Source organism: Peromyscus californicus, unplaced genomic scaffold (assembly GCF_007827085.1).
Source record: "Peromyscus californicus insignis strain IS unplaced genomic scaffold, ASM782708v3 Scaffold_5__1_contigs__length_169319896, whole genome shotgun sequence".
In the NCBI taxonomy this organism is placed as follows: domain Eukaryota; kingdom Metazoa; phylum Chordata; class Mammalia; order Rodentia; family Cricetidae; genus Peromyscus; species Peromyscus californicus.
The window spans coordinates 10,122,656-10,130,090 of NW_026294573.1; the positions used below are offsets into that span (position 1 = coordinate 10,122,656).

Sequence of the window (7,435 nt, forward strand, 5' to 3'; positions counted from 1 at the left end):
TGACACAGGGTTTCTCTGTGTAGCCCTGACAGTCCTGGAACTCATTTTGTAGACCAGGCTGGCCTTGAACTCACTGAGATCCACCTGCCTCTGCCTCCTGAATACAGGGATTAAAGGTGTGTGCCACCACAGCCTGGCTTGTTTCTAAACGTGGGTTTGGTTCTTTGGCTAGAACTCAGGTAAAGTGTGCTCTGCAAAACTATCTCCCCAGCTCCCAAGAAAGGATCTTTGCATACATAAGCTAAGAATCTAAAAAGGACTTCCTCCTGAATTACCTGAGTAGCCCTATGCAGGGACAAGTGTTCTTAGACAGAAAAAGGGGGTTGGAGAGATGGCTCAGCAGTTAAGAGCACTGACTGCTGACCCCAGTTCAATTCCCAGCACCCACATGGCAGCTCACAACCGTCTGTAATTCCAAGATCTGACCCCTCACACAGATATACATGCAGGCAAAACATGTAGATAAAATAAGAGTAAGTAATTTTTTAAAAATAGAAGGAAAAGAGACAGAAAAAGCCACAAAGATGGGTGGAGATGGCATATGAGGGCAGAGGCAGAGATAGGAGTGATGGAGTCATGAGCCAAGGGCCACTTGGAGTCCTTGGCAGCTAGAAGCGGCAAGTCTCCCTTGGGGTTGGAGGAGACGGTGCGAATGGACACATTGGGACCCTGACTTCAGACTTCTGGTTCCAGACTAGAAATCTGTTTGTTTGAAGGCACAGAAACCAACACAGCATCCCAACAGGACCTAAATTCCCAAGCAGGTTGCCGCCCCTGCCCCCTACACCGGTTCTGGGCCTCTTCTCTGTTCCCCACTCCCACGGCTCTCCGCCCACCAGTAGTGGAGCTCCTGGCTGGAGCTGCCACATCCATCAAGCGACTGCAGATCACACCCAGCACAGGAAGCCAGTGCCCGTCTAAAGCACCCCTCTGCAGCAGCAGCCTGACCCTCACCCGTCCTCAAAGCTTTGAGGGTTTGCATGCATATTCAACCGGAAGGGGAACTTTCTTAGGCCCCAGGGACATCGCTGAAGGGTTAAGGGGGGGCGGTGCAGAGTGGGTCATATTTTGGTTCACCCCACAGAAAGTCACACACAGTGTTTGGCTGCAAAGAAAGAGCAGGGAGGTTCCCGAATTGATGTTTTTTTCCACCTTGAAACTGGCAGCATTTCTGATATGATGGCTGGGGATTTCCATCAGCCACTTCAATGACCATTCAGTGTGAGGGCTGTATGCAGGACCAAGCCGAGATCAGCAATCTGCACAGTTTAGCTGCTTCTGAGGCGCTGTTTCCAGAACAAAGCTGGTGTTTTTCTACTGCCAAAACAAGCCTGGCTCCTGCTGTCCTCCAGGCTGACAGCTAGTCATTCATCACTGCAACACGTGCCCTGCTACAGGGCTCTCCTTGCCCATCCTCCAGGGGCACTTGCCTTCGGGACAAGCTCTACCATCAGACCTCCTGGGAAGCACGGGTTCCCTGGGGAGTGGCGGAAGCTTTCCTAAGGTCCCATCTTAATGGACCCACAGAAACGAGCTGGGGAACTGCCCTCTAAACAAAAATAATTTTTAAAAAAGCAGTCAAAGGGGAATTGCTTCATACATTGCACATCTACTTCCCTCTCCTGCTGTGCAGCTAAGAAAAACACAGCGAGCAGGAAGCAACCCCTCACCATCCACAACCACCCTGGCTTCTCTACTTGTGGACCGCTGTCCCCGTGATGACCACTATCCCCCAGGCCCATCCCCACAAGCTGCTGCTTTCCCCACAATGCGGCTGAGGCAGAAAAGGGATGGTGCCCACAGCAGACTGCTCGGGCATGCTCTTGTATGTAAAACGGCTGAGTTTGTAGGGGAAAGTCCCAATGGTAGAATTAAACTGCCAAGAACCCAGGGCCACCGTCAGCAACCCGTGGTGTCCGAAATGAGAACCCGGGGATTAGGTCCTTACTTTCAAAGTCCTCTTGGAGAGTAGTGAGCGGCTCCCTGACTAGGGAACGTGTGTCTCTGTCGATGTCTCTCTCTGTCTCTGTCTCTCTCTCAACAAAGGTACACTCATTCCACATACTGGCAAGACTGTGCTCCAAGTCTCAGAGGTCATTTAGGCACGGGCTTCTTCTGTCCTGACAGTGTGGTAGGATTGCAGGCTGACAGATCCCTGCTCCCCGCAGAGCCTGAACCCAATGGAAACGGCTCAGAGGACCTCAGATTCCATTCACAAACTGAAGGAGTTTTAAGGGAGCTAGATGAGGCCCCAGTGTGTGGGCACTTCACACTCTGACATTGGAAAGTCCATCTCCAGCCTCCACTTCCACCCTAGAGCGCGCATGTCCTTGCCTGCCATTAGTCCCATCCAGGGTCTCCATCTCTCCGCTTAAGGAAGTATACAGCCACTTTAGCAGCGCCCCCATCCTAGGACCCACAAAAGGCCTTCCCATTCCCCCCTATCTTTTAAGGATGAGGTGCAGAGCAGGAAGCCCAAATAAGAACAGGAAACTAAATTAAAAAAAAAAAAAAGAGCCCCATTCAGGGTGATTTACCGGCAAGAGTATTTAAAAAAAAAAAAAGTCCGGAAATGCAAAACTGGAGGCGGTTTTGCCGCCGTAACCCCTGCTCAGCCGCAGATCTGGAGAGTGATCTTGCTCGCCTGGGTCCAAAACTCAGCAAGGAGCAGCACCAGCAGAGAGGGAGGGGGAGAAGGAGGGCCCAGAAACTTCAGTGTCTGCCGCTAGGCAGCCCTGACCCGTCGTGAAGAGGCTGGGAGGACCGCAGGGCCAGGGTGCAGAGGATTTTGACGCGCCCCTGTCCCCGCGCCTGGGCTGGCCTACCTGGGTAACCCTGCTCCGGCTCAGCCTTGCTGCGATCAAGCCCAGGAAGCCCGCACTATCCCGACACCTAAAGCGCAACACGGACCCTACTGCCGGGCGGGAGAGCCCTTGGTCCCATGATTGAGGTGCGCTAGGACAGGCTTAGGGGAGATGCTAGTGCAGGGGAGATGCTGGCACAGGGGACGTCTGGAGCCCCGAGGACAGCTCAGGTCCAGGTCCCAGCAGACCAGCTCCAAAGGGATCCACTGTCGGCTTGCCAGACGCCAGGAGGCGCCCAAAGTCAGGGCGCACCGCCTGTTCGTGCTGGGACACGTGGGAGAGCCAGCCCCGCGCTGCCCGAACCCCGGACCCAGTCTTCCTCTGGTGCAGCCCATGAGGAGCACTTACCCGTCCCGGAGCGGAGCAGCTCGGCACTTACCCGTGGAGCTGGCAGCCGGGAGGCTGGGCGCGAGTGAGCCGGAGGCGGGGCGCGTGGCTGGGCGGCCCGCCCACTGACAGCCCGCACACTCCACTTCCCACTTTGTTTCCTTTCTACAGATAACAGGAAAAACAACTGGTCCCCTAACCCCGTCCCTCGCGCCTCACCAGCCCCGCCCCCAGTCCAGCGGGTCCTACAGGGACAGCGTTGCAGATGCCTCTGAACCACGCAACAGCTTGCGCTGTTCAAAACTAAAGTCTTCTCTTGATGCAAAGGCACACAGATCTGGAGGGCCAGAAACACCATGGTCACTCAGAAAACAACAAAACAAACACAAAACCTTGACAGTCCCGGATCTCTACAGGATGAGTGACTGTAGTCCTAGGCACCCAAGAAGTTAATGCAGGCAACCACGCAAGAAGGAAGCAGCAGAGTGACAGAGACAGCCTGGAAATCTCAAAGGCCCTTTAAGAACATTAGGTAGCCGGGCGGTGGTGGCACACACCTTTAATCTCAGCACTTGGGAGGCAGAGGCAGGCAAAATCACTGAGTTCTAGACCAGCCTGGTTTACAGAGAAAGTTCCAGGATGGCCAGGGCCACACAAAGAAACCTTGACTCGAAAAACAAAACAGTATAGAACATTAGGAAGTAACTGGACATGGTCAAGAATGCCTTTAATCTCAGTACTTGAGAGATCGAGGCAGGTGGGTCCCTGAGTTCAAAACCAGCCTGATCTACATAGTGAGTTCCAGGACAGCCAGGACTGTATAAAGAGACCCTGCCTCAAAATAAGAACATCCAATGGTTGGTTGGGTGTAGTGGAGCTTGTCTTTAATTGCAGCTCTTGGGAGGCAAAGCCAGGAAGATCTCTGAGTTTGAGGCTAGCCTGGTCTCCTGGTCTACAGAGTGAGTTCCAGACCAGCCAGGGCTACATGGTGAGACTGTCTCCAATAAACAAATAAGTGAATGCAGTGGACAGCTAGGCTTCTCTCATAATTACCAAAACGTCTTACCTTTCTGGGGTCACGTGGGGAAGGTGAGCCTGCATAGCTGATCCCCTCAGGCTGGGAAGTAAATCACCTATTTTTAGTTTTTTGTTTGTTGTTTGTTTTTTGTTTTTGAGACAGGGTTTCTCTGTGTAGCCCTGACTAGCCTGGAATTCATTCTGTAGACCAGCTGGCTTTGAACTCAAGAGATCCACCTGTGTCTGGCTTTTGAATGATGGATTTACAGGCCGGTGCCACCATGCCCAGAGGAAGCTCTTATTCTTTTTTTTTTTTTTTTTTGGTTTTTCGAGACAGGGTTTCTCTGTGTAGCTTTGCGCCTTTCCTGGGACTTACTTGGTAGCCCAGTCTGGCCTCGAACTCACAGAGATCCGCCTGGCTCTGCCTCCCGAGTGCTGGGATTAAAGGCGTGCACCACCACCGCCCGGCTTCTTATTCTTATCATTAATTATTTTGATGCTAGAACCTGGTGTTTGGTTGGAACAGCTTGCCCCTGCAAAAGCCTCATTCCTGCCTCTCCAAACCCCGACCTCTCAGAAAAACCACCAGAAGTTCAGGTCTGCATTCCTGGTGATTGCGTCGGCTCCTCCTCTGAAGCTGCCAGCTCCCCAAGTCCCCACACAAAGCCTTATAATTGAGCACAAACCCAGCTTGTGGAGGAAACATCATCACCCCACGCCTACAGGGTAATTAAGTCCCCTCCTTCAGATTGGCCATGTGATTTTTCCTGCCCCTTCCCCCCTCCTTGATCTTTGGGGCTAGAGGAGTCACTCGGGAGTTGCTTTGCTCAAAATAAACCTGGTCTCTTACTTTATGAATTCAGCTTGATGTGGCTTACTGCGTCAGTGGAGAAATTATTATTGGCGTACAGAAAACCTATTACCTGGGGCCTTCAATGTGCTAAGAACCGGCTCTACCACAAAGTAGCTACTATTGTTCCTATGAACAAATAGGACAGATGCCCCAAGTCTCAGAGGGTATTTGGGAGTGGGCTTCTTCAGGTTCAGATGCAGAAGCTCCACTGTGGTGGAGCTGGAGGCTGGCAGGCCCTTGCTCCCAGCCTCTCTTGAGACCAAAGAGTCAGGACCAGCACCAATCTGGATCATCAGACACTGCTCCATTTCTGTCTGAGAGGAAAAAGGACTTGGTGCAAGTTACTGTGTGCGCCCAGCTGTCTCCGATGGATTCTGCAGGCTCTGGACTTAATTGGGGACTTTCAGAGGAGTCGTGTGCAAGGACAGGTCCCTTTGAGGGGAATGTCAGGTCTATTCTAAGGAATACACCTGATGTACTTCTCACTAGGATGTCCAAGCTCACAGCCTCACTTACACCTTCAGCCTCTGAGGATGGCAGAGGTTTCCACCCCAAGCCAAGGAGAACCTAGGAAAGCCAGGGAGGAAGGGACAGTGCAGGGAATGTGCTGCCTGAGACCACATACTGTGCCCACACCTGTCCCTAGGTCTACTTTCGGCTAGGCTGCAGTTTAAACACTGCTCCCTGATAGAGTTCTTTGTGAGACTGTCAGATGAGGAATACATTTGCAACTTCCAAAATAACTTCCCAGGAGCTGGAACTGTGGCTCAGTAGGTAGAGTACTTGTCTCACATACACGAAGTCCTGGGTTCAATCCCCAGCACCAGATAAACCGAACTTGGCGGCACACACCTACCATCCCAGCACCCAGGAGGATCAGTACAAAGTCATCCTCAGCTATATAGCAAGTTCAAGGCCAGCCTGGGCTTCATGACACCTTGTGTCTTAGTCAGGGTTACTACAGCTGTGATGAAACACTATGACCAAAGCTACTTGGGGAAGAAAGGGTTTTCAATTGGCTTACATTTCCATATCACTGGTCATGAGAAGGCAGGACCAGGAACTCAAACAGGACAGGAGCCTGAAGGCAGGAACTAATGCAGAGGCCACGGAGAGGTGCTGCTTACTGGCTTGCTCAGCCTGCTTTCTTATAGAAGCCAGGACCACCAGACTAGGGTAAGCCACACCCACAATGGGCTGAGCCCTCTCCCATCAATCACTAATTAAGAAAATGCCCTACAGGCTTGCCTACAGCCAGACCTTATGGAGGCATTTTCTCAATTGAGGCTCCTTCCTCTCTGATGCCTCTAGCTTGTGTCAAGTTGACATAAAACTAGCCAAGACAGCTGATCACTTCTCAACTCGACATACAAATGTATTGCTGTTAAGCCACAACCTTTCCTTTCTTATTCATCCCCAAGATTAAACATTAATAAAGACAACACAATATAAAGTATTTTACAAACCTAAAAAAATCCCACAACCTTACAAACTCAATGACATCTCCAAAATGCTGGGGTCTTCAACTGCAGCTGGGCTGCTCCTGTACTGCTAGCCTCTCCAGGGATCCCCTCACAATGCCAACCCTCAACTTCTCTGCATAACCCTTCAGTCCAGGCCTTCAATTGCTACTGAGGCTGCACCTTCACCAATAGCCCCTTTTGGCTTCTCACAGTGCCAAGGCTCAGCTGCTCTCCATGACCCCTTCAAAACGAGTATCACCTGGATGACTCTTATACTACCAAGTGCAAGGTATAACCTTGACTGCCTTTGACCTCCAGTTCTGTGTGCTGACTCTCAGGAAACACTTCCCAGAAGATTTCTCAATGATGCTGGTCTCTTTAATCACCGCTAATTTCTTAGCTCCAGCTAACCAGCATCAATTGTACCAGTAACACAAAGGCTTCACTTCGATAGTGCTGGTCTCTTGTTCATCATGGCTGACTCTTCAGCCCCAGCTGACCAGAACAACAGATTCCTCATTCAAAATAGCAAACAGCTCTGATAGAGTCTTTAAATTTCCCTCTGAAACTTCACAAGTCAGGCCTCCACCATCTGCACTGTTCTCAACATTCTTATTTTCCAAGCTCCTACAGAACATCCCACTGAGCTCTCAACACTCAAATGGCTCTTCTAGCCCAAAGTTCTAAAGTCCTTCCACAGATCTCCCCAAAACATGGTCAGGTCTGTCACAGCAATACCCCACTCCTGGTACCAACTTTTCTTAGTTAGGTTACTATTGCTATGCAGAGACACCATGACTGAAGCAGCTTGGGGAGGAAAGGGTTTATTTTGGCTTATGCTTCCAAAGCACTGTTCATCATCATAGGAAGTCAGGACAGGAACCTGGAGGCAGGAACTGATGCAGAGGTCA

General features: G+C 51.1%; 1 protein-coding gene across 1 annotated transcript in view; it reads right to left on the reverse strand.

Annotated features, from left to right (window-relative positions):
• Pik3cd (phosphatidylinositol-4,5-bisphosphate 3-kinase catalytic subunit delta) overlaps positions 1 to 3,294 on the reverse strand; it is a 46,070-nt gene extending 42,776 nt beyond the window's left edge. Inside the window, exon 1 of the mRNA XM_052717332.1 lies at positions 3,213 to 3,294. The gene's annotated coding sequence lies outside the window, so the exon portion shown is untranslated. The remainder of the gene's footprint in view (positions 1 to 3,212) is intronic.
• Between the last annotated feature and the right edge of the window lie 4,141 nt (positions 3,295 to 7,435).